A 24,811-nucleotide genomic window follows, 5' to 3' on the forward strand; every position below is an offset into this window, starting at 1 on the left:
GAGCTTAGCACTATATAAACACCAGGCTTTATTCAGATGTCTCAGCTTGGGCCCCCCAAAATGGAGGTACCCAGAATCACTAATCACATTTTGAAACTGTAGGCCAAAACGCAGTTGTAATAGTTTCCCTGAGAAATAGCACAGCAAATTGGAAAGATAGGTACAAATGATCTTTTACTGAGTGGTTTAATAAAATCAGTGGAACAGGAAGATGAAAAAGTAGCAAGGGAAAAAAATAGCATCACTTGTATTTTCCTTCCACATTGTTTGGCCTTGGCACAGAAGACATCTGACCCTTCTCACGCCTGCTTTTCCGCAATGTATCTTAGGTGATTTAAATGCCCAGACACGAGACATCTGATTTTCAGTGCCCAGTGAAGTCCTGGGAGTTTTGCGTGCTCACACCACAGATGTCTCAAGATGGGCACCCACAACCTTGAGGCACCCAACATTTCGGGTCACATTGGAAAATGCTGGCCTGTGTTGCACTGTCAATTCCAAGTGTTGAGGGCCAGGGTCCCACCACAGATTTCTATTTGTTCTGTAAAGTGCATTGCATGTTCTTGGGCTCTGGATACAAAACAAATAATAATGGGACTGATTTTGCCCCAGAGATCCTTGTGCAGATGGGACCTGCTATTTCTGGATCGCCCCTTCCACGTGTAAAGGGCATTTAGGCAGCCACATGGTAGCATCCTGACCTCTGTTACTCCCTCCCCCTTCTCCCCACCCTTTTTCTGGTTACTCTGGGTCCAGGGATCCCCATGTGGGAAGTGGGGATTCCAGATGGGACGACACTCTCCCACATTGGCACTGTGGATTTTTCCAGCCACGGAAGATGGTACCACTCTGTATTTCCATGCTCCTCCCTCCTAGATGTAAAAGAAGAGCCACTCTCTTGGGGAGGTCTCAGGAGACTGAGTCCCAGCCCAGAAGCATGGGGCATTTGCACGGATGATACTAGCCTCCTGCAGATCTTGGGGACCCATGGGGTTCTTGGGCCAACCCTGCCACCTGCTCTGTGTGGGGAAGAAATTTCTGCATGAAACTCTCGTGGAGAGGGGTAAGGTAGTATTGAATCACATGATATTGTAATTACTTTAAGCAGAACCACTGAAGACCCTGGTGGAAGGCCTCCAGAGGTCAAAATTCAGCCCAAGGCAGCAGAGGCCAGCGTGATTGATGTAAGATGCCCACAATCTCTTCTTCATTGGGGGTGCGGAGGCTGCAGGGAGCATCCCCAAACACAGACAGCACTGTTTCGGGGGCAGAGAAGAGGTGCACGCTTAACGTATCCTCTTGGCAGCCTTCCTGGGCAGGGTGCTCCAGATGGGCACTAAAACTTGGCTTTCTCAGATGGAATTCCCGACAAAAGGTGTTGGTGGAAATATCACCTCCCCTCTCCAGGGGATATATCACCTATGGTGCCTGGATGGGGCAGGGAGGTACAGTTGCCATTGACCTCAAGCTCGCATGGGTGAATCCATCTCTGCGACGAGGAATAGGCCAAGCCAAGCACCATAATGTTCTGCACCATAATGTTCTTCCTCTGTGCTAGGTTTCAGCCATTCACCCGGGCCGTATATCCACTGCAAGCTCAGCTGGGTGGAATTGCAAAGGAAAACTAGATTTTTAAGAAGAGTAGAGCAAGCAAAGGACTCCAAGAAACACATGCAAGGCCTCCGACCACATTTTTAACTGTATGTGACAGCTAAGTGTTCAAGCATGTGAGGAATTCCAGGATAAATTAAAAGGGCCCAGGGAGGGATCAGCTGGGATAAAGAGGCCAAGATAAGGAGAAGGACCTGCTTAATCTTGTTTTGATCTTTGTTTATTTATCCTCTGTCAGCAGCACCAGCAGAATCAAATACGCAGGCATGTAGAATCCACTGGACTCTACAACATGACAATAACAACTCTGCCTTGTGCATCCTCGCTCCCAGCCCTTTGGTAAACAGAGTCTTCTTGTTTGTCAACACGAAGGAATTTGTGACCATATTTACTTTCTAGTTCTCATCAGCTGCTCAAGGCCCTTGGACATTGTTGTGTCTCCCTCCTCTTGAACTACAGCTGATAATGATTGTTGCTTATCTCCAGCACCTCAGGGCTTTACAACTTCCAAACAGTCCAGGCCAGAGATTAATGGTTCGATTCTGAGAGAAGTGCTGGGTGTTAAGCATTTTGCTGGGTTGGGTCTAACGCTTCCCCAGCAAACCAGACCCTGCAATTCCCTTCACAACAATTTCTAGTCTATGTCTAATTTTCTGATTCAACTTGCATGCAAAGCACTTTCAACGCACTTTACAGGCAATTGGGGATGGTATCTATGGATCCTCTTGGAAATCAATGGAGTAGCACAGTGTCTAACTCAGGACAGAATTTGATCCTAATTCGTTAAGCTTTGCAACCGCTCTGTAATGTTAAGTGTTCACTTCTCTGATTTACACACCCTTCTGAAGGGGTCATGTGAGTGTAACTCAGCACAGAGTTTGGCTCTAAATACATCTCTCTGTGGTAGTTATAGTCTCACCATCTTGTTGGTGCAAAGCAAATGCACTGGGCATCCTCCTCACTGATACTATTAGGAAAATGTTCCTGGAATTTTAGCAAGACACACAGGACCATATTCTCATTTACATTAAATCCCCTGTACACTGCCAGAATGGTGCAAAAGGGTCCAGAGGCATCAGTACAGCTACCCAATTTACCCCATCTGAGGTCCTGGCTGGCTTTTCTGAGATCTCACATATTGTGACTCCAAGTGAGAGGTTGCTCTCCACAGCCCAGAGGTTAATGTAGCCTACCCTTAGAACGCAACCTCTGCTATTCCCAGATCCCGGTGCTTGCTAATTCAAGTGAGGCTATTTTAACATATCACCCCTTGGATCTCCAGCAGGATTTCTTTGCCAAAAGTGTAAAATTACTTTATTCCCTTTGCAAGAATTCAAGGCATTTCTATAAAAGGTTGCAAGAGGTAAAATATTATTTTCATTGTCCTAAATACCAGCAATTCCTACCTGCAAATCAGTGGTCCTTACAACAAAGAAGAAAATAATAATCATAGTAATTTTTTGCACTTTTAGGATCTAATTTTCAATCTGGGTCTACTTAAACTAAGCCTAATAGAGATTCAGAGATTCTAGGGACAGAAGGAACCATTATGTTCATCTACTCTGACCTCCTGCATAACACAGGCCAAAGAACTCCCCCAAAGGAATTCCTATCTTGATTTAAATATTGGCAGTGATGGACAATCCACCACAACCCTTGGTAAGTTGTTACAAAGGTTAATTATTCTTGCTGTTAAATTCAGACTCAAAATAAGTTGTACATTTTTATCTTGCTTCAACTTCCAGCCATTGAATCATGTTACACCTTTCTCTGGTAGACGAAAAGCCCATTATTAAGTATTTGTTCCCCATGTAGATATTTATAGACTGTAATCAAGTCACCCCTTCACCTCTCTTTGTTAAGCTAAATAGATTGAGCTCCTTGAGTTTATCACAATAGGACAAGCTGTGAAATTTGCATCTGAATTCAGATTCAGAACCAAAACTGTGGGTGTGTTCAGCTCCAGGATATATATTAAAATGCTGTTCTTGTCTATTTTAGGGCCAGCTAAAACCAGAAATGTGGGGTGAGAGGAGAAAAGACTCTACACCTCCTCCCCCCGCACCACCTCTCCCCACCCCCCACCGCCACCCCGAAATGAACAAAACTTTTTGGAAGTTTTAGGTGAAGGTTTCTGTTGGGTCTCATTTTATCCCCACTGTTTTGCACATCTGTTGAGCTAATCTTGTCATGATCTATCTATAGCTCCTGCATTCATAAAGCACCCATCACCCTAGCATCCAAGTCATGTACAAGGTTTAACATACAGACGTTTGCCTAGAGCCAGTTTACTTCCCACCTCAAAGGCCCTGATTTTGGATGCTGTGTCAGCTCTCCTTCTTTTAGTTCAGTCCCTGGCTGTTATTTGTGAGGGTGCCAAGATAGGGAAGCACATGTACGTTGCAGCTTCTCTCTGAGAAAGTCTGGTTTGTTGTTCGCTGTCACTGGCATCTCATCTTGGCAGGTTCTGCTGTACCCTTTGGAGCCATCTGCGTGTCCTACTGCAGACAACTGGTACAATGTGTGCAGCACAAACTAAAGCATTGAGCCATTCAGGAATGCACATCACCATCTCTAGAATGGAGTTGTGCGGGGAGATGGGGGCAGGGCTACTACCAGAGGCTTCTTGAGGCTTTCAAAAAACCCGTTTCAGCTGGTGGTGGGACATTTTAAATGAAAATTACCATCTCGAAACATTGCTTAAGCTGACTTTGTCCTGCACCCCATTGTACAGGGCCATTGAGAGCACAGCTGACCAATTACATGTCCAGTTATATGACTGGCAGGCAAGCAGAGTAACTGCATGGGAAATATAGAGCATGCAGTCACCCTGGCATTTTGTGTGCACACGTGCTGTCTGACTTTCCTGAGGCTCCAGGCCTCAATTCACTGCAGTTTTGTGCAAACATATAAGGGCATAAATGGCTTTTTAACAGTGCTAGTCAACTGAAATCAGAGTTGTGTTGGCCAGCAGCACCCCTGGAAATCAGGCCCCACGTGTCTCAGCCAGAAACGGAGGTACTCAAAGTTAGTGGATAGTTGTGAAAACTCAGACCTTAATCAGCACGTGTCTCAGTTTCCTCATCTCTAAGTAGGGCTAAAAATACTTCTCATTCTCCCATGGGTGTTTTGAGGATGAATTCGTGAGTGTTGGTAAAGCACGCAGCTCCTCGGGTAAGAATGGTGCTATAGAAGTGAAAAGTGGTGTTATTTTATCATCTCTTCTGGGGGCTTCACTGGGGTAGCAGCACCTGTGCAAAACTCCTTTCTGCAAATGAGCTCTTACCCTAAGCTCAAGTTGGGCTAAGTGTAAGATGGTAATTGCCACTCTGTTTAAGTAATTGCTGATATTTAAATTGTGAGCTCTTTGGGGCAAGGCCTGTCTTTGTTCTGTGTTTATACAGCAGGGCTGGATTACCCAATAGGCAGACTAAGCACCAGCAAAGTAGGGGACACCAAAAAAATGAGATTTTTTTTAAAAAAAAATTGATATTTGATATTTCAAAAAAAGCATCAAATTAGTCATCATGGGAAAAATCAGAACTCTCTTAGACTTCCTTACACTCCACTACACACTCTTCCCTCGTTTTTCTGTTCTCTTTTTATTACTTATCCCCACCTAAACCAGTAATTTCACGTATCTACTTACTACACTTTAATTAATACACTTGAAGCTCATATGAAGAAGAGAGGTGAAGTATACAAAGAAGTATCAACTAGATTTTCTTTTCTAAACAATATGGACTTATCTGACGAACAATATTCACAAGGTTCCCAAAAGCTAGTTGTCTCATACTCTGTTGACTTGAACATGAATCTCTGTGGAGAAGTACGGCAGTTCCACTGTTATATGTGTGAAAAGTTTAATGAAACAGGAAAAATGAAATTCAGTCACATTGATCTTCATGACACACTATTGAAAGACAGAATACAATGCATATTTCTAAATGTAGAGATCGCACTACATATTTTTCTAACATTGATGATTACTAACTGCTCCGCAGAATGCTCTTTCTCAGCTGAAAAGAATAAAAAACCCTCAGAGAACAACAATATGTCAGGACAGACTTGGTTCACTTACCCTATTGTGTATGGAAGTGGACATGCTTCGTCGAGTCAGCTTCGATGAATTTATCTAGAATTTTGCAATCAGAAAATCTAGAAAGAAGCTATTTTAATTTCAGCGTACATGTAAATTTTGTGTCATTTCGAAAAATAAAATATTATTTTATGGTATAGTATTGTTTTTATTTTTAATTACATATGGGGGGGCACCATAATCTTTTCAGTGCTTAGGGCCTCTAAAGGTCTTAATCCGGCCCTGTTGTACAGCACCTAGCACACTGGGGTCCTGGCCCATGACTAGGGCTCTGAGGCGCTACTGCAATACAGATAAATAATATTGTTGAGGCAAGTTCATTTTGTTTGCTAAAACAAGAATTCCTTATACTTCTGCGCAACTCAGCCTAACAAGGCATCTTACCTTTTCTACCATCTGTAGAACAATTTCACGGTATTAAATAGAATCATTTGAAAACATTAGAGGCCAGCTCCCCAGCTGAACTAAGACAGCATAGCTTCACTTGACATTAGTGGAGCCATAATGATTTACATCAGCTGAGGAACTGGTCCACTAATCTTAAAGAATTTAATAGATATGGAAAGGACTTTCTGTGAGTTTCAGACATTAGCAGCAGTAAAAAAACCAAGGGGGCTGCTCTTTGTAAAGACTTGGAAAGTACCTTAGAAACTTCTGTGCACTTCAGACTCCTGATGATGACCCTTTGTTCTTAGTGATGCGTGATCATTAGCAGATATGAGCAGCACGTCAGTAAATCAACCTAAATACTTTGTTATAATAATCCTCATTACAAAACGCTGATAGATTAACCCTGCTCCATTTCAGTTTATGAGCAAAGCTCTCTGCTCCCACTGGCAGGATGATTAATGTAAGGTTCACATACTTAACATTAAGGACCAGTATTTATGGCCTTAAAAACATCAAGAAAAAAGTGAAATGTCTACAGTGACAGCTTGCATAGTACAAGTGTCAAATCTTATCGGGGATTTTCTCATCCATTATAGCTTCAAGAGACACTATCATTTACCAAGCTGACCTGACAGACCTAAGAACCTCATTGTAACATTCTTTGTACGATAATCCAGTTAAGAAGCCAAACACTGTCTAAGGCAGAAGTAGTTTAACACTTTCACATACTTGATAAAACCATTATTGGGAAGGAGATCAGCGGCAAGGCCAGTAAGTAGCTCACATCATTTGTTTTCTCTAATTTTGGCCCAGGCTTCTCTTCTATTCTATTCTATAAAGGGTCTTCTATTACACTAATCTCTGGAGCAGCTGAGTGCCTTCCAGGATCACATTAAGCAATGCGACTAACATCTTTCATGTTTTGTTTGACTCTAGCTAGGTTAGAGTCACAATGATATTTGTATGGGAGCAAAAATGTAGGATCTGAATGACTAGTGTCTTAATCAGTGAAGCCACCTTTTAACCAAGGCACAAGTCAAGGGGCCACAATCAGTACATTAGCTAGACTCAGGCAGAGCCACTTGGTAGCCTATGCTGCTCTCCCGGGCTCCCACAACCCACCAAGGAGATAGGCAGAGAAGACATGAGAGCTACTCTCTCCTCCCTTTTTACCCTTTGCAGTGCAGCAGATTGCTAGTGGGTGGTGCTGTTGAACAGTGGTAGCTCAGAATTCAAACCCTTCCATTTAAAAGTCTCAAGGACATGGTTCAGGAGCACAATTTCAATTCAAAATCAAATAAACATTTTCTTTGGACTACAGTAGCCCTGGAGGTCCACAATTTAGCAGCTCAAGGGCTAGTACATCCATGTGAGGTGCTATCATCCTGAGGAGTGGGTCTGCTCTGTGACTTCTATAGAGGTTGTCCTGACATTTCACAAGGACAATTCAAGGAGCAACCAAGAGCTGGTTGAATAATTATAAATGTTCCTGAATAAACAGGAAATTTCTTCTTATGGACTTATATTAGTCCCATTCAAGATAATAGTTACATGTGTGCTTAATTATCCCTGTTCTGGAAAACACTTAAGCGCATACTTAATTTTAAGCATGTGCTTGAGGACGACTGACTTTAATGGGACTTAAGCAGGTACTGGAAGTAAAGCTCATAGCATTGTAGAAATGTAGGGCTGGAAGGGTCCTCAAGAGGTCATCTAGTGTACCCCACCCCCACCCCCACTGAAGCAGGAGGAAGTATACCTAGACCATCCTTGACAAATGTGTACTAGAAAGACGATATTCATCATTTGTCATTTGTTATGCACCTGCTGGAAAAGTTCAGCCAGCCAGTTAGAAGAGTGTAGAAAGAATACCAAGTGATTTAAGTGACTAATCACACACCAGTAATAGGATCTGATCCAATTCCCATCTAAGTCAACCAGAGTTTTTCCACTGACTTCAGTGAGTGTTGCATCAGTCTCATAGCATATAGTCAAAGTGCACAGCTCATGAATAACTGATGGGCTGAAAATTTCTTACCCAAGCTCTTTGGGAATGTCTGTGAACAACAAAGACATTTTCAGAAACTAGATTTGGGAACAATTCAAAAATAGAAAAAAGGAATATTATTTGTGAGGGATAATTCAATCATCTGTTGTCAAAATCAAAATCAAATGAGGACAGTTTTCAAATGAGGCACCTTGACAGAACGTTCAGATCCCTTATTCAGATGCTCTAGACCAGTGGTCTCCAAACTTTTTGGATCGCGCACCCCCAGGGCCAGCTCTTTGGTGGCGCTCCTCCTGCTGCGCACCCCCAGGGATGGTCTTGGGCACCCCACTTTGGAGACCACTGCTCTAGACCCTAAATCAGGGGTTCTCAAACTGGGGGTTGGGAACCCTCAGGGGTCGTGAGGTTATTATGTGGGGGGTCGCGAGCTGTCAGCCTTCACCCCAAATCCCGCTTTGCCTCCAGCATTTATAATGGTGTTAAATATATAAAAAAGTGTTTTTAATTTATAAGGGGGTTTGCACTCAGAGGCTTGCTATGTGAAAGGGGTCACCAGTACAAAAGTTTGAGAGCCAGTGCCCTAAATACATGTTTTACCTGTCTTAGAGCTGATTTGATGCTGGATTTGGTTGTTTTATTAAGATGCCCAGATTTAAATTTTAGCCCATAGCCCAGTTTCACTGGAAATACCGACATTCTCATTTAACTTTCATGCATCATTTCTGTAACAATACCGTGAATACTAGTGAGAAATACTGCAAAAAGGCACAAGCTTGTGTCTGAAGTGGTAGATGTCCTAATAGGGATTTAGCTCCACATACTATCTCTAATCAGTAGTAGATTTCAGTGTAATAAATTGCAATTCATTCCATGTCCCGCTAGTATGGCAAAACACTACAGCTGGGAGTGGCAAATTTTAATGCTTTTATCCCATGCTTTTCCTTGAAAGAATCATTTTCATTATAAAGTCATAGTTCTCAACCCCCTGTGTGTTGTACCTATACCACTCCCTCTAAATGCCTATTGAGTTAGCTACAGCTACCCTGAAGGGTGTAGAGACTATTGTTTTTGAAATGCTTCCATCTGAGCTATGGAGCTGGGTCTGCAGACAAGCATCACATTTCCCAAGAGGTTTCCAGGAGGCGTTCCATCTGGGAGTTGTGCCAGACTTGAAAGAGAGCATGCTGGAGAGTCTTCTGCAAGGTAAATTACATTTTCCTGTTTATTTATCTAAGGTAGAAAAAATGGTGCAGCCTAGGAGAGCATATGTTGGGCATAATGAAAGACAAACGTTGGCTTTGGAGGGACAACAGACGTTCATCAAAGTATATGGAAGAACAAACAACTTTTTCATTAAAACACAATTGAAAGGTAACTTCTCATATCCGTTCCACCTGCTTTCCCATGTCATGTATGGATGGGAATCTGCTATTCTCCTCCTTTCCAGTCAGTCTCTCTCTACTGGAGTGGATGCATGGCCACCCACACATGGCAGGCAACCCAGGACTTACCACCAATAGGCTGGCAAAGAAGCAGTGGCATGTGTTACCTTAAAAGATACAATAAAGCTCTGTGTTGGCTTTGTTCCAGCCCCTGTGCAGATGGTCAGCCCAAGGCCTATGCATCACTCAAAACCTGTTATAAGTGCTGCTGGCCCTCTGCACTGGGGTTGAATTTCCCCCCAGAGCCCAATCCTGCAAGGTGCTGAGTGCCTCAAATCCCATTGCTTTCAATAGGAATTGAAAGCCACCAACACAGCACATCATTGAGTCTTCAGTGAGTAGGAGGAAGCAAACAGATCGTTGTCGTAAGATGGTAAAGCCAATGTGAAGCACAATAAGACACTTGTTCAAAGGAGAGTGTACAAAGTTCTGTGTTCATTATGCTTTACTGAAAAAATATTATTTCCTCTTCCCTCACTTTAATGAATGGCTCTTTTCCCTCCTTTTCCCCCGCATTGTCTTTTATTGCACAGTTGTTAAGCCTGTGTCCTTTTATCTGTTAGAGATAGCATCACACCACAGAGCAACCTGCCACTGGATCAGGAATGACAAATAGATTCAGGGGATCAGCCCCCAAACACAGCGTGTGACCTGGTTTTAGGGGGACATGTAGGAGTATCATACCCACCTCTGATAGATACCCAAGACGTCTATATTTTTCTTACAGTTAGCTTGTTGTGCCAAAAAAGTCTCGCTGAATTGAATTGTTAGGTACAAGTGGCCCTAAATCAAAGAGCCCCAAGCCCTTTGTTCTGGGGAGAAATCCCTGGCCAGGGGAGGACCTGTCTCCCTACTAGGATGGGCAGCATCAGGCAAATCAAAGACATGAAACTTGGCCCTCTCCGAAGCAGAGTGCAGGGAGTTTGCACACCCCTCTCATCACCAGCACCATCCTCCTCTATCCCACCCTCTATTTCACCCTACTCACACATACCAACTAGCTGCCTGCCTTCCACACCGAAGTTCCTATCCCAAAATACACCACATCCTCCATCCCTAGCTGAGGCCTTAGAAAAGTGAGGTGGGTGAGGAAAAGGCCAGGCTTAATTTGTAATGAAAGAGGTGCCAGGGCTCAAGCAATTTTTTTACTTTCACAACTGATATGGGAAGCCCAGAGCTGCCGGGGCTATGAACTGCCAAGCCTTGAGGTGCTGGGGCTCAACCCTGGCAAAAATTAAGCACTGGGCAGAGGACAATCATTTTACTCCTCCAAAGAGGCCTCTTCACAGCATTCCTGTAAGCAGCTCCTAACTGTCTGCTGTCCTCTCTCCAGGTGTTGTGTATTTAAGTGCATCTGTGATGGCTGACATCTTGGTCAATACACTGGGGATTGAATCAGGGACTAAAAGCTACAGCTGCCTTGAGTTAATTTCCTTCTAAATTCTAAATTCTGAGTATTCTCAAGCTTTGCTCCATAACCAGGAGCGCTCGTCACATGACTTTCTGGCCAATCACGAGCCAAGATTTTGATCAGGTATGTAATAATACTTACCGTATTTATCTCCCAGGAGGTCTGGGAGGCTTCATTCGTTAGTGTTAGTGAAGACTCAAAACGTGACAGAAAAACAGAAGCTTTATGATGGCCCTCTGTTGTGTGCTGTTTTGTAGGGTTGACCAATTGGCAAATTACTCTATGTCTGATTGGTTATAGAATATTTGTGTTGTCATCCCATAGTTCAGTTCAGAGTTTAGAAAAAGGGTTAGTCAAGGGTAGGGTTACCAGATAGCAACTGTGAAAAAACAGGACAGCAGGTGGGGCGTAATAGGCGCCTATATAAGAAAAAGTCCCAGAAAACGGGACTGTCCCTTTAAAAATGGGACATCTGGTCACCCTGTTCAAGGAACACTGACTGTAGTTTTCTATTTGTAAATAATGTTTTGCTGCTTTACATCATACAAACAAGTGAGACGTTGTGAATGCTCTTGAAGTTGTGGATTAGGTTTGGAAAGAAATCAAGGGGGAGAGTGGTGTAAAGATATTCCAGTTTGCGCTTGAATCTACAAACCAAGTTTAAGGGAGCACAATACAGCCTCAATCCTGGAACATCTTGTAACGATGAAGCCTGTTGTATGGAATGGATCATCCTCTCAGGCTGGATAAATGTGCATCTGTGTAGCAGGCTTCCCCTGGGGCCAGCATGGCTAGTGAGCAGACCAGAGCTCAGCAGTCTCCCAGAGTCTTGGGATGGATTTGATGGGCATTTTCAGGGCCTGGTGGCTAAGTTACAGTCCATCATCCCCCAGTGCTCCCTGGGTTCCCCCAATCATTCAGAGGAGGGAGTAGGGAATGGGGATCCAGGCCCATCCTCTCCACCAGGTCCCATCAGGGAAGGGGTGAGGAGTCCCTCAGTACCCTCCAGCTGGTACAACAAACCAACCTGTCCTGGGCCACTTCCTGCCTCTCCTGTTCTCTCTTCAGTTTGGGGTGTGGTCCCAGCACTGAGCTGCCCTCTTAGCAGAGGGTTGCTCACAGTCTCAACAATTCAGACAATTAGTTGAGGCATCTCAGCTCACTTTTCAGCGTTCAGTTGCTCCCCCTTATTAGGGAAAAAATGGGGTCACGCAGGCCCTTGGTCTCCCAGTCAGGTCATATCCACAGTCCAGACCCTTCCCCTGTAGATCCCTGTGTCCCAGAAGCTACAGCTTGGCTGCTTTCCTGGAGCCAGTCTCTCCTTCACTCTCCCTGGCTTGACTGGCAGAGTCCCCTTTGGAGCAGGACCTCCATTTGGAGCATGCTCTGCAGCTGCTGAGGCCTTGGCCCAATACTGCTCCACAACTCCCTTAGCCTTAGCATGGGGTCTGTAAATCCCAGCACAGTCCATAAAATTACTCACCAGCTTGATCACTAAACACCAGTTTTGATGGTTCCTAGGGTGTAACTGGAAAGTATTAATGACGGTCCCCTTTAGCTGGGCATTTTCTTGACCTATAAAGTTCAAGCAACTTTTTCTTCCCCCCAAACCACCCTTCCTCTAAGTCCAACTCTGTGGACTATGGACTAAATGGGCCCCTTGTGTGGGAGAACATACTGACGCATTGTGGAATACAGGCTTTTATTTTCAGAATGTTTGCAACCCGACACCAACCTTTAACTCAGCCCCTATTAATGTATCTGCCTGGGATACAGGGAGGCCACAGGCATTTCAAGTTGTACATTCATTTGCTTAAAAAGCATATTAATTTGTACCCAAGGATAGGGCAAGGTTGAGGCCTTACACAGGGCCAGGCAGAAGGGCGGTGCCGCTAAACAGCCCCTAGAAGGAATTGTCACTTTGTCATGTTCCCTTCCCTCGTTCTCCCCTTGAGCCGGGGCTGGGAAATGTGCTACCAGATCATACAAGTAACAAATTAATTCCCAGCCTGTGCTGTTTTAGAGATACTAGCTGGTGTATTGGCGGGATGGAGTCAAGAAATCCTGCTCTGTCCAGTCCCAGCCCACCCCTGTATTGGGAGGAAAGTAGCAGCCCCACAGAACCTGCTGTTCCATCCCATGCTCTGCTCTATGACACTCACACTGGTAATCCAGGCTCCTGGAGTGTGGGGAGAAATGGGCAACGATAACATGGTGCATCTTAAAGGGAAGTAAATTTATGCCCAATATTCAAGAAGCTCTTCCACCCATGTATTCCTTCCAGAACCCATAAAGCCGTCCTGGCCTACAGACACACGACCCTTCCATACCTAGACAGATGTCATCCCATCAGAGCTCACAAGCTGCAGCAGAAATAAACTCTGTTCAGTACTTGGATCCCCCAAGGACAGCCCAGAGTGGTGCAAAAAAGTGGTGGAGCTGAATCAATGGATATCACTCTTCCCTCTGAGTCAGTGCTGAAATAATGCCCAGGCACGGTGTGAGGGGCACCATCCTGCTGTCGGTATCATTTTTGGGATGAGAGGTAAAACTGAGGTCCTGCCTATATGTGGCTATTAAAGATCCCATCACACTTTTTGCAAGGGGAAGGACCAATTACATGCTGCCTACCTACCTTTCCATTCAGTTTCAACTAGATGAAATATTGTTCCTCATATCCTGTTCTAAAACATTACTTTGCACTGCCGGACTGCACTACATTCTCCCTACGAAGTGCCTGTCGTATAAGCCGTGGGTGAAATTACTTTAGTAATTTAGTAAAGCTTGCATAACATTTCAGGTTTTTTCCAGGTGAAAGACAAGAAAAGAGTATGATTATCATTTTTTCTATATTAACAGAAGAAGATGCCTTGATACAATTGACAATCTTCTGATGGATGATCTGTTCTCTTTCTCTTGATGTCATGTCAGTGCTATAAATATTTCTTTCTGTGTAATTATTTGAAAGGAAGATGGTCCCAGACACAGGTCATTTCAGTATGAGATGTCTTGCTCATTGAGCTTATTAGCATGTAAAGATGTAAAGCATGTCTGGAAAAGCACCAGAGATCACATTGCCATCAAAGATCTTTTCATTTCTTGGAAAGCTGGAGTTCAATTTGGTGACAATGATCCAGGATCCTGCTCACATTAGTACTTCAGACTGGAAATTCCCCAGCAGCTTCGTTTCAGTTAAAAAGGGAGGCTTTTAATGAACTAAGTACAAAAGTGAACAATACAATCAGTAAAATGACCCTTGTGCTGTTTATTTTAATATTAAAATCAACTTATTTTACATTATCTCTACAGTTCTCAATATGCCACATATTTTGTATCAAGTATGCATAACTGCTGTGCTTTGAAGAATCGGGGCCAGATCTGCCGCTTGTGTCAATATGGCTTCAACATGTCTTCAGAAGAGTAACATCTGGTGACACTCGCTGAGGATCTAGCCCTATGAGGAGACCTGTTAGAGGACAATTTAGAGAGAAATCTCTTGGAGTTGATGCCAGGTTCTAAGACATATTTTAGGCCTCTAGCAATATGATTAATCTCTCCTGCTGTAATAACTCTATTCTACCAAACAAAATGAAAATGGTAATCCTGGGGATAACCAAGCAGCCAAGTCATTCAAGCTTGGACTTAAAGGTTAGTACATATGTGTTTTCACAGGAAGCCATGAACTTCCTGTCCCTGGAAAGCAGGTTGGGAATCTGTCAGCCAGAATGAACAAAGAGGGTGGAAAGGCCAGATATAAGAAAAGAAGTAAACAAGAAGGGGACACAAAAGGCAGCTGATACATTGAAAAGCTACTTTAATTGCAGGGAAAGGCCTGCCCCACCTCATGGCCTCTCTATCATATCGGTAGAATCCTGCACAGAGTGAGACATAGAAAGCTCTTGTGTATCTGCTGAATGTATCTGCAAAGCCCCACATTTGTGAGCACAAACCGAATCAGCATGTGCAAATGGCCTGTGTGCACATAATAATGGCAAGCTGAACATGGTACCTGACCTACGTGTTAACAAGCCAACAGCCCAATCCTCCGCGGTGCAGGATGTCAGTGGTGGTTCAGGGCACTGAGATCTTTGAGGGATTGAGCCCCAGACAAAGGGTTTGCTGCCCACAGCAGGTGCACACATCTTTGTTCAGCTTACCCATTACACATATCTTTGAAAATGTGTCCTTGTGTGGCAGTGTACAGGGCCTAATCCAATGCCTGTTAAAACCAATAGGACTCCTTCCACTGATTTCAGGGAGAATTGGATCAGCTCCACAGAGAGAGTATTTGAGCCAGTGCAGGTAAAAAGAAAAACTCACCATATCCTTTACCTCAAATGCAAATGATGCGTTTTGGAGGTACAAAAAAGTTTAGTTAATGTCTATCTTTATTGCTGTATTTCCCTGCCCTCCCAGTTTCTTATTGGCTATGGCAGCCTCTGTGATAACTGCTGTTCTTGTGATGCCCAGCCCAACAAGAGCAGACGTGGGAGGTTAGGATAGTTCAATTAAGCTTTGGATTAGCTTCCAAACTTTGGATTGCTTATCTGAGCCGAACCTGGGAGGTCTGTCTGTTGCTGATTGGACCGAATCCCGCAGTCCTTTCTCAGCGGACTCCCATTGTTGTGCTTGAATCCATGTAACTCCCTAGTCAGGGTATGTTATGTGTTGCCTTCTGTGCCGGATCCAAAGAATATGGGTCAGTAATAGCCATCCGTGTGTGGGCCTAGCTCTTTCGCTCAAGCTGTAGTAATTTATGCTTTTAACTCTGGAGGTCTCTGGTTTAATCCTCGTATCACCCATTACACAAGGACTGAGTCAGCATGGCAGGCTTTCACCTGTCCTTAGTACAAATGCACAGTTGTGCCTGTGAGTGTTCTCCTGCACCAGGTCCCATTCATTTGAATGGTTTTCGATGCAGGAGCAATGATGGTTTACTCACAGGAGGCACTGTTCGCAGGATTGAGCCCATTAACCAGCACAGGGCCTGGCAGTCAAAAAGCACAATTTGTTTTGTAAAGAGTAGCTGTAGCAGGGTGTTGTTATTTCTCCTTGAAGTGATAATACAACTGGCCAGGCGTAGGACAGTATGGAGTGTTTTCATCTTAAGCAGCTGCGATAGCCACCACTGGGGGAAAGATACTGGACTATAAAGATACATACAGCTAGAGTTGGGCCCAAACTACTAAATTCAGATTAATGCATTTACACAAACTTTAGTGACTTGTACAGCCTGTGTGTGATGACCTGTTAATTGCTGGGCTGTAGAAGCTTATTTAGCATATTAGAGTGGGTCTTTCAAAAGTATGTAAGGGCTTGGCTACACTTGCGAGTTACAGCGCACTAAAGGAGCCCCGGGCGTCCTAGCTCACTACCCGTCCACGCTGGCAAGGCGCGCAGAGCCCTCTGTCTCCGCAGCTACAACGCTCCTGGCACTCCACCTCGGCGAGTGGAATAACGTTTGCTGCGCCCCCGCCGCAGCGCCAGTGTGGACGCCCTGGTCTGTTAGTGCGCTCTGATCGGCCTCCACAAGTGTCCCACAATGCCTGTGCTAGCCACTCTGGTCATCCCTTTGAACTCTACTGCCCTGCCCTCAGCTGACCAACTGTCAGACCCGCCCTTTAAATTCTCTGGGAATTCTGAAAATCCCTTCCTGATTGCTCAGCCAGGCGTGGAGTGCTCTCAGCGAATCCTTCCAGGTGACCATGTCTCCACGCGCCAGGCGATCCCCAGTATGGAGCAATGGTGAGGTGCTGGACCTTATCAGTGTTTGGGGGAGGAAGCTGTCCAGTCCCAGCTTCCCAGTGCTCCAGCCGCAGGAATTACGATACCTTCGGGCAGATATCAAGGGCCATGCTGGAAAGGGGTCATGACCGGGATCCTCTGCAGTGCAGGGTTAAAGTGAAGGAGCTGCTGAATCCCTACCGCAAAGCCCGTGAGGCAAACCGCTGCTCCGGTGCTGCCCCCGCGACCTGCCGTTTCTACAAAGAGCTGGACGTGGTACTTGGGGACAACTCCACCTCCACTCTGGGGACCACCATGGACACTTCATAGCTCAGTCCAACAAGGCAGAAGGAGGAGCAAAGTGGGAGCGAGGGTGCTGAGGTGGAGGAAGACACCCCGGCATCCCTAGATGCATGCAGCCAGGAGCTGTTCTCAGGCTAGGAGGAAGGTAGCCGGTTGCGGCAGCCAGTGCTTGGGGAAGGACAAATACCAGAGGAGACGCCCAGTAAGCAACTTTTATTTTGTGAAGGAAGTTATTCGGTGCAGGCTCTTGGGGTGAGGAGGATTAGGGCTACATGCATGCTCAGATGCGGAATAGGGCATTGATGTGCTCTCTCACATCGCGGTAATCGGCCTCATTGATCTCTTCAAAGGTCTCATCCAGAACTTGGGCAATGCACTTGCGCAGGTTTCTCAGAAGAGCCACTGTGCTCCTTGTCCCAGGCAGACTAACTTGTCCGCGCCACTGTGCCGTGAGGGGCAAGGGGACCATTGCTGCACACAGGCAAGCTGCATATGGGCCAGGGCGGAAGCCGCATTGCAGTAGAAGACCCTCCTTGCTTCCCAGGTCACCCTCAGCAGCAAGATATCTTCCAGGACAAACTCCTGTGGAAAATGTGGCAACAGTGTTCATTATAGGGGCTCCCTGCCACTGTTGGCTCTCCCCAAGGCACAGAAACCCAGAGGACAGTACAGCCATGAAACAATCAGTCACGCTTGACCCAGTGCTTACTCACCATTTGGGGGCTCCCGTGGGTTATGTGCACTCGCTTTGGGACAGGCAAATTATGCTATTGTGTAGACTCTGCTTGCCCATAAGTACGGGGGAATCATTGCTCTGTCTGGTGTGAACAATGCTGCCTCTGTTAAGTGCTGCATTTTGCCTTTACAGATACAACCTTGAGATCTCAGCTGTCCATGTTATCACCGGCCAAAAGACTGCAAAAACTCAGGAAGAGGCCACGTAGAAGCAAGGAAGACATGTTGCATGAAATAATGCAGCATTCAAGTAATGAGAATCAAAAAACGCCAGAGTGGCGGGACAGTGAAAGGAGGATCCGCCAGCAGAATGAGGAGCGCCGGCACAAAAGCATGGTGCTCCGGCAGCAAAGCACGGGTCGGCTGATCAGCATCATGGAGTGCCAGACGGACTCGATCCAGGCGCTCGTAGCCAGGCAGGCGGAACACTACCACACCCGCCCCCCCGCAGCCCTTGTCCCAAAACTCTTTCCCTTGTGCCCCCATGTCACCTCCAAACCACTTTCCCCAACAGCGGGGTTCTTACCGCCACCAGCTGCCTCCAACACCTGAAGCTTCACCACCCAGCCCTGAAAACTACAACCCTGACCCACTGCGCTCAACCCCCATCACCATGCAGTACAGCCATCCTGAAGTGCAGCACTCATTGCACAGCACTCCAGACAGGACATAACGCAAATCTGTGATTGTACCATTCCCCACCCCACCCCACCCCCTTGCCCTTTGTGTTTCCCAAGCAGTTGTGTTGTGTTTCTTTTCAATAAATTGATTTTTTGGCTTTGAAAACATTCTTTATTACTGCATAAAGTAAAAGAAACCTTAGCCCAGGAAATCAACAGGCACTGCAAGTCAGTGTATCATACGTAGCAAACACAGATTCCTACTGCACTTCACTCCCATGCAGGGCACCATACCAGACATTACTGGTGGCTTTCAGCCTCAAATTGCTCCCTCAAGGCATCCCTAATCCTTGCAGCCCCATGCTGGGCCCCTCTAATAGCCTTGCTCTCTGGCTGTTCAAATTCAGCCTCCAGGTGTTGAACCACCGACTTTCATTCCTGAGTGAATCTTTCACCCTTCCCTTCACAAATGTTATGCAGGGTACAGCACGTGGATATAACCACGGGGATGCTGTTATCGGCCAGGTCCAGCTTCCCATACAGAGAGCTCCAGCAACCCTTTAAACGGCCAAAAGCACACTCCACAGTCATTCTTCACTTGCTCAGCCTGTTGTTGAACTGCTCCTTGCTGCTGTCAAGGCTCCCTGTGTAGAGTTTCGTGAGCCACGGCATCAAAGGGTAAGCAGGGTCTCCAAGGATCACAATAGGCATTTTGTCTTCCCCTACTGGTCTGGGAAAGAAGTCCTGGCTTGCAGCTTCCTGAACAGGCCAGTGTTCCGAAATATGTGTGCATCATGCACCTTTCTGGGCCAGCCTGTGTTAATGTCAATGAAATGTCCATGGTGATCCACAAGCGGCTGGAGAACCATTGAGAAATACCCCTTCCAATTAATGTACTCGGAGGCTAGGTGGGCTGGTGCCAGAATTGGAATATGCGTCCCATCTATCGCCCCTCTGCAGTTAGGGAAACCCATCTGTGCAAAGCCAGCCACAATGTCATGCACGTTACCCGGAGTCACGGTTGCATCTGAGCAGGATGCGATTAATGGCCCTGCAAACTTGCATCAACACGGTTCCAATGGTCAACTTCCCCACGCCAAACTGGTTAGCGACCGATTGGTAGCTGTCTGGAGTTGCCAGCTTCCAGATAGCAATAGCCACCCACTTCTCCACCATCAGGGCAGCTCTTAATCTCGTGTCCTTGCGCCTCAGGGTGGGGGCGAGCTGCTCACACAGTCCCATGAAAGTGGCTTTTCTTATCCGAAAGTTCTGCAGCCACGGCTCATCATCCCAGACTTGCATGACAATGTGATCCCACCATTTAGTGCTTGTTTCCTGAGCCCAAAAGCGGCGTTCCACGGTGGTGAGCATGTCCGTGAATGCCACAAGCAAACTCGTGTAGCTTGCGTTACTCAAGTCAATATCGTCGGAGTCCTCACTGTCAGTTTGGATCTTAAGGAATAACTCGACTGCCAAATGTGACACGCTGGAGAGACTCATCAGCATACTCCTCAGCAGTTCGGGCTCCATTCCCGCAGACCGAAAGAGAAGACAGCACGCAGTACAAAAAACATTGAAAGATGGTACCAAATGTGGATGGAAGCACAGGGAATGCTGGGATGCGAACTGATGCATCACGGGGCGTTGGGACAGGCCACGCTAGTGCGCTTGCAGCTGTCAGTGTGGAGAGACTGCAGTGCCTTCCCTACTGCGCTCTCCAAAGGCTGGTTTAACTCACAGCGTTCTACATCTGCAAGTGTAGCCATGCCCTAAGAAAAAGTGCAAGTCCCATTGAAAATCAATAGGGTCTATGGTCTTAAATCCTTGAAGTGCTTTTAAAATCTCCTCAAGTTTCAGAAACTTCAGGGGGGAAACAGTTTGAAGAAAAACATCCAGTCCTGTGCTCCAGTTTTTTATTTCCCCAAATCCCTAACTCTTCTTCCGTCAAGTGATGTGATCTTTTCCCAGCACAGTTAGCTCCTTTCATCTGGTCAGGGTGTGCTACATGAGATTCCATTCTCCTGCTAAAGCACTTCAGAGAAATTTATTGGAAAACACTATTCTGGAGTGCAAAATCCAGGAACAAAACGTGTGGCAAATGACTGTCCTTGTATAAAGATAAACTCTGACCTCGGTGAATCATGTCACAATCAATGCTAGTTTGGAATAGATCTCTATCAGTTTGGCAATGACTGTTTGTACCAGCCAAGTCACTAAGCTAGAATATGCAGAGAGATTCCAGTTTTCAGGGTCATCCATCCCATCTATTGTCATTATTCAAGAATCATTTTAAAGAAATAAACCCTGAAAAAAACCCAGTACGTGGTAAGGATCCTTTAAATGGACTTTAATGGAGCTCCCGCCACCCTGGTCATGCTGCCTGTATCAATTTTGGTTCCTTTTTCACCAGGTTTTAATTCTTGCTCTGACATTGCAGCCTTGAGGTAAATGGCTCTTTGTGTGTGTGTTGCTGCCAGGATGGAAATGTGGGATGTGCTATTCAGCTGATTTAAATCGGTGTAACTCTGTTGACTTTAATGGAGCATGTCGATTTACACTCGGTCAGGGTCTAGCAGTCCATGGGATGCAAACAATATATGGCACTATTTAAGTAAGGTTTTCATATTGGGTGCATCACAATGACCTAGACCAAACAACTCAGATTGTTTATTTAACTATCCGGAAACACAGTTTCTCTTTGAACAAATACTTTGGGTGAAATCCTGACAACATTGAAGTCAATGGCAAAACTTCCATGGGCAGTTCAATGGGACAAGATTTCACCCTATGTAACCCTTGAGTTTTTCAGAGACAGATTCGGTAATTGTTTAGTAATTATTTCTTCAAATTTTGAGGTATAAATTCGTCATTGTGTATCAGCTGCTTCCCCCCAAAACAAAACAAAAAATTAATAACGCAGTGGGTGTTAGTGCGTGCAGAATGTAACTTAGATTTATGTAGTGATGATAATAAAACAGTACTTCTCAGCTATGGATCTCAAAGCACGTTACACATATTAAAAGGTTTCAGAGTAGCAGCCATGTTAGTCTGTATTCGCAAAAAGAAAAGGAGGACTTGTGGCACCTTAGAGACTAACCAATTTATTTGAGCATAAGCTTTTGTGAGCTACAGCATCCGATGATTCCTTTTTACACATATTAATGAATTAGGGAATTAGGCATCACAATGTCCCCGTGAGGTCTGTAGGTATTGTTATCCTTATTTATAGATGGGAATACTGATGCATAGAAAGGTTAAATGATTTACCAAAATTTATACAGGAAATGGATGGCGAAGTAAGAATGGAATCCAACCTTCCTGAGATCCTGTCCTGCTCTGTAACTTGTGGCTATTCTTTTCTTCTCCCTGTAGTTATACGCACATAAACATGCACACAGTGAAAATGAGAACCATACTGTGATAACTCCCTGGCAATTAGAGCCGGTCAAGAAGTTTTTGACAAAATGTTTTTTTCCTTGGGGAAAAAAATGCTGATTCATTGAAACAGAAACGGTGACTCGCAAAAATGTAGAAAAAAGGGCCATCATTGTCAAAATGTTTTGTTTTGACATTTCTGAAATGAAAAATTCCAAGTTTCCCATTCAAAACAACTTTCTGTGTCAGCCTTTGAGCGAATTAGATTTTATAAAGTTAAAGAATAAACGTTGAAATCAAAATAAAATGTTTCTAAGTTTAAAAAAAACAACACATTTTGATTGACCTGAACTGAAAAAAAGCATTTGTTTCAGTTTTCAAAAATATTCTAGATTTTGACTTTTCATCTGGATTTCAAACAGGAAAAAATCTCAAACTCTCAGAAATATTCAAGGGACGGGAAATCTGCTTCCCACACAGCTCTACTGGCTACCTAGGTCTCCACAGTTGTCACGATGCCACATACCATGGCTAATTCAAATTTTCATGGCAATACCGGGGAAAGAAATTAACTCCTCTGCTCAAAATGCATGAGTCTGCTACATGAGCCAAAGAAGAGTTTCCATTAGCCACTTCTAGTATAAAGCTTAATATACAAACTGGCTTGATTTCATAAACCCAAAAATGTATGGCATGAAACTAGATCTATTCTAAAAACATTACAAATATAAATTCAATTCTAATTGGATTAGTGTGATTTATTTGTATAGTAGCGTTGAGTGAGACTGTGTGATGAGGAAGGCTGCTGTGAGGTTTGTCTTGCCACTCAAGATGAACTTGAGCTTCAATGTTTGGAGCTAATAATGAACTTTCCCAGCGTTTGGGACTGTTTGTGTCCAGGGCACGGGAGGCGGAAGGGGGACACTTGGTTCTAAATGAACATTAACATCAGCTTTGTAAAAAGAGTCTACCACATGGGAAGTTAATGGGTTTGGTTCTCCTTTTATGTCCATTGGTGCAATTCAGCGAAGAAAGAGGAGCTACACTGGTGTAAGTGAGATCAGGATCCAGACCATTAGATACTGAATGGTCTTTTAGTTTTACCCCATGAGCTGCTTTGCTGTTAAAGCGTGACAGAGGATTCCCCTAGGAAAGCCTACTGCAGCAGAGTCATCTGCATCACAGAGGGGGCAGTAGGTTATTGCTAGAGACTGTGAGCCTGATTCTTCATTGCCCTGCCCTTTCTCTAATCTCTGACACCAGGGCAAGGCACTTCAGTTCTGACTGGGTAGCACATCACACTAACTGTGCTCACTTTGTCCCCATGTAACTGACTACCCAAGCTGCAGGGCAATGGAGTATCAGGCCCTGTCTCTTCTACAGCATCCAGCAGGTATTCATGGCAATTCTTCAGCCTGGTTCCTGAGGAGTCACATTTATTTCTATTGACATAGGATCAAGTCACCGCTGGCTAGGTATATTTAAAAATGACTCTCTTGTCTTAAATTAGGCAGCTTTCCCTGTCTTTACCTTACCATGTTCGAGTGTGCAGCTTATTAATTTAAAAGACACACATCAATGGTGCACATTTGCAGCCCAGGGACATTTCATCCATCATGTCAGCACCAGATAGCTACGATGAGAAATTATTCTTGAGGTATCATTTGTTTTGGCCGTGCATATGTTTGTTTAAATGTTAGTATCTCGGCTTGTACTTTATTCCAGCCTGTTCTGTCATCTCACTAAAACAACCTTCACTATGTTTCATATCAAGGATCTTCATAGATTGTAGGGAAGGCAAGCCCATTTTGTCTAATTTTTAACCCACTTGAATGCGTGAGTTCAAGTCTCAGACCCAAGCCTGGGCATTATCAGTGGAGCTGGTTAATATTTTTTCATCTATACACTGTGTGATGAAAAATGGCTTTTCAACCAAAATGATTTTTTTCTGAACAATTTCATTTTGATAGACATTGTCCCATTTTTCAATGAAAAAATGAAATCAGAATTTTTTTCAGTCACATTTTACAGTTTTTGGTGCAATTTTGGAGGTATTACTTTGAATTTTGATAAGGTGTTTTGTTTTTCAAACTCCAAAGTTTTTAAAGAAAACATTTTTCAAAAAACTAAAGATTTTTATTTTTCCATTTTGGTTTTTTATTGAATTAATTTTTTTAACAAATTCCTGCCCAAAATGATTGGCATTTCTCAGTTGGATCTAATTATTAGGCTTCCATTCTGCAGTTATACATTAAGACACCACAAAATCTTACACATTAACTACTAACTGTATTTAGATTGCAGTTTCACTGTACATTAAAAAATAACTGCCCTGGGTAATTAGATTTTCCTGAGTGCACAATACACACGCTTTTATTTTACACAATCTGTCTGAATTCTAATTGCCGATTCTATTCTATTCTATTCTATTCTGGTTCTTAGGCAGTTTGCTGCAGTGCTTGCAAATTTACAAGCACAGGAAGGAGCTGATATTAAAAAAAGAAATCTATGGCTGAAATTTTCAAAGCTGTCTTGGGGATCTGGACACCAACATTGGACAGATGCCGCTGAACGGGGCAGCCAGATCCTTTCCAAATCTCAGCCTGTAGTTTTTAGAGAGCACAGCAATGCAGCCCATTAAGGAGCTTGTTACTTCCCCTGATTTTCTGTCCCAGACATGGCCTTGGAACATATTAGAACGGCTCTAACAGGCTGTTCTCAGGTACATCAGCTGGCAACTGGCCCTAAGAGTCTGACTGTCCACTTAGCATAGCCAGAGTGCTATGTACTCCAGCCATACCTTCCCCTAGTCCATCCCTACCTCCATTTCTACTCTCAGTGCGGATTCCCCAAGGCTGGAGTTTTCCCCAGCACGGGGAGAGAGGGATGGATCTATGCAGTGGAATGGCCAGCGAACCTGGCCATTCATGTCAAATGAAATGATGGTTTCAAATACATCAGGTCCCAAGTGTGAAAGCCTCAGGATATTTTCCACTCATGTTCCTACCCCTCAAGAATTTAGGAATTCAGCCTGTAGGAGTGACTGATCACTGTGTGATAATTCCCTTAAAAGGATCTTTCTCAGCTTTTTCT

This window comes from Eretmochelys imbricata, chromosome 4 (assembly GCF_965152235.1).
Source record: "Eretmochelys imbricata isolate rEreImb1 chromosome 4, rEreImb1.hap1, whole genome shotgun sequence".
In the NCBI taxonomy this organism is placed as follows: Eukaryota; Metazoa; Chordata; order Testudines; family Cheloniidae; genus Eretmochelys; species Eretmochelys imbricata.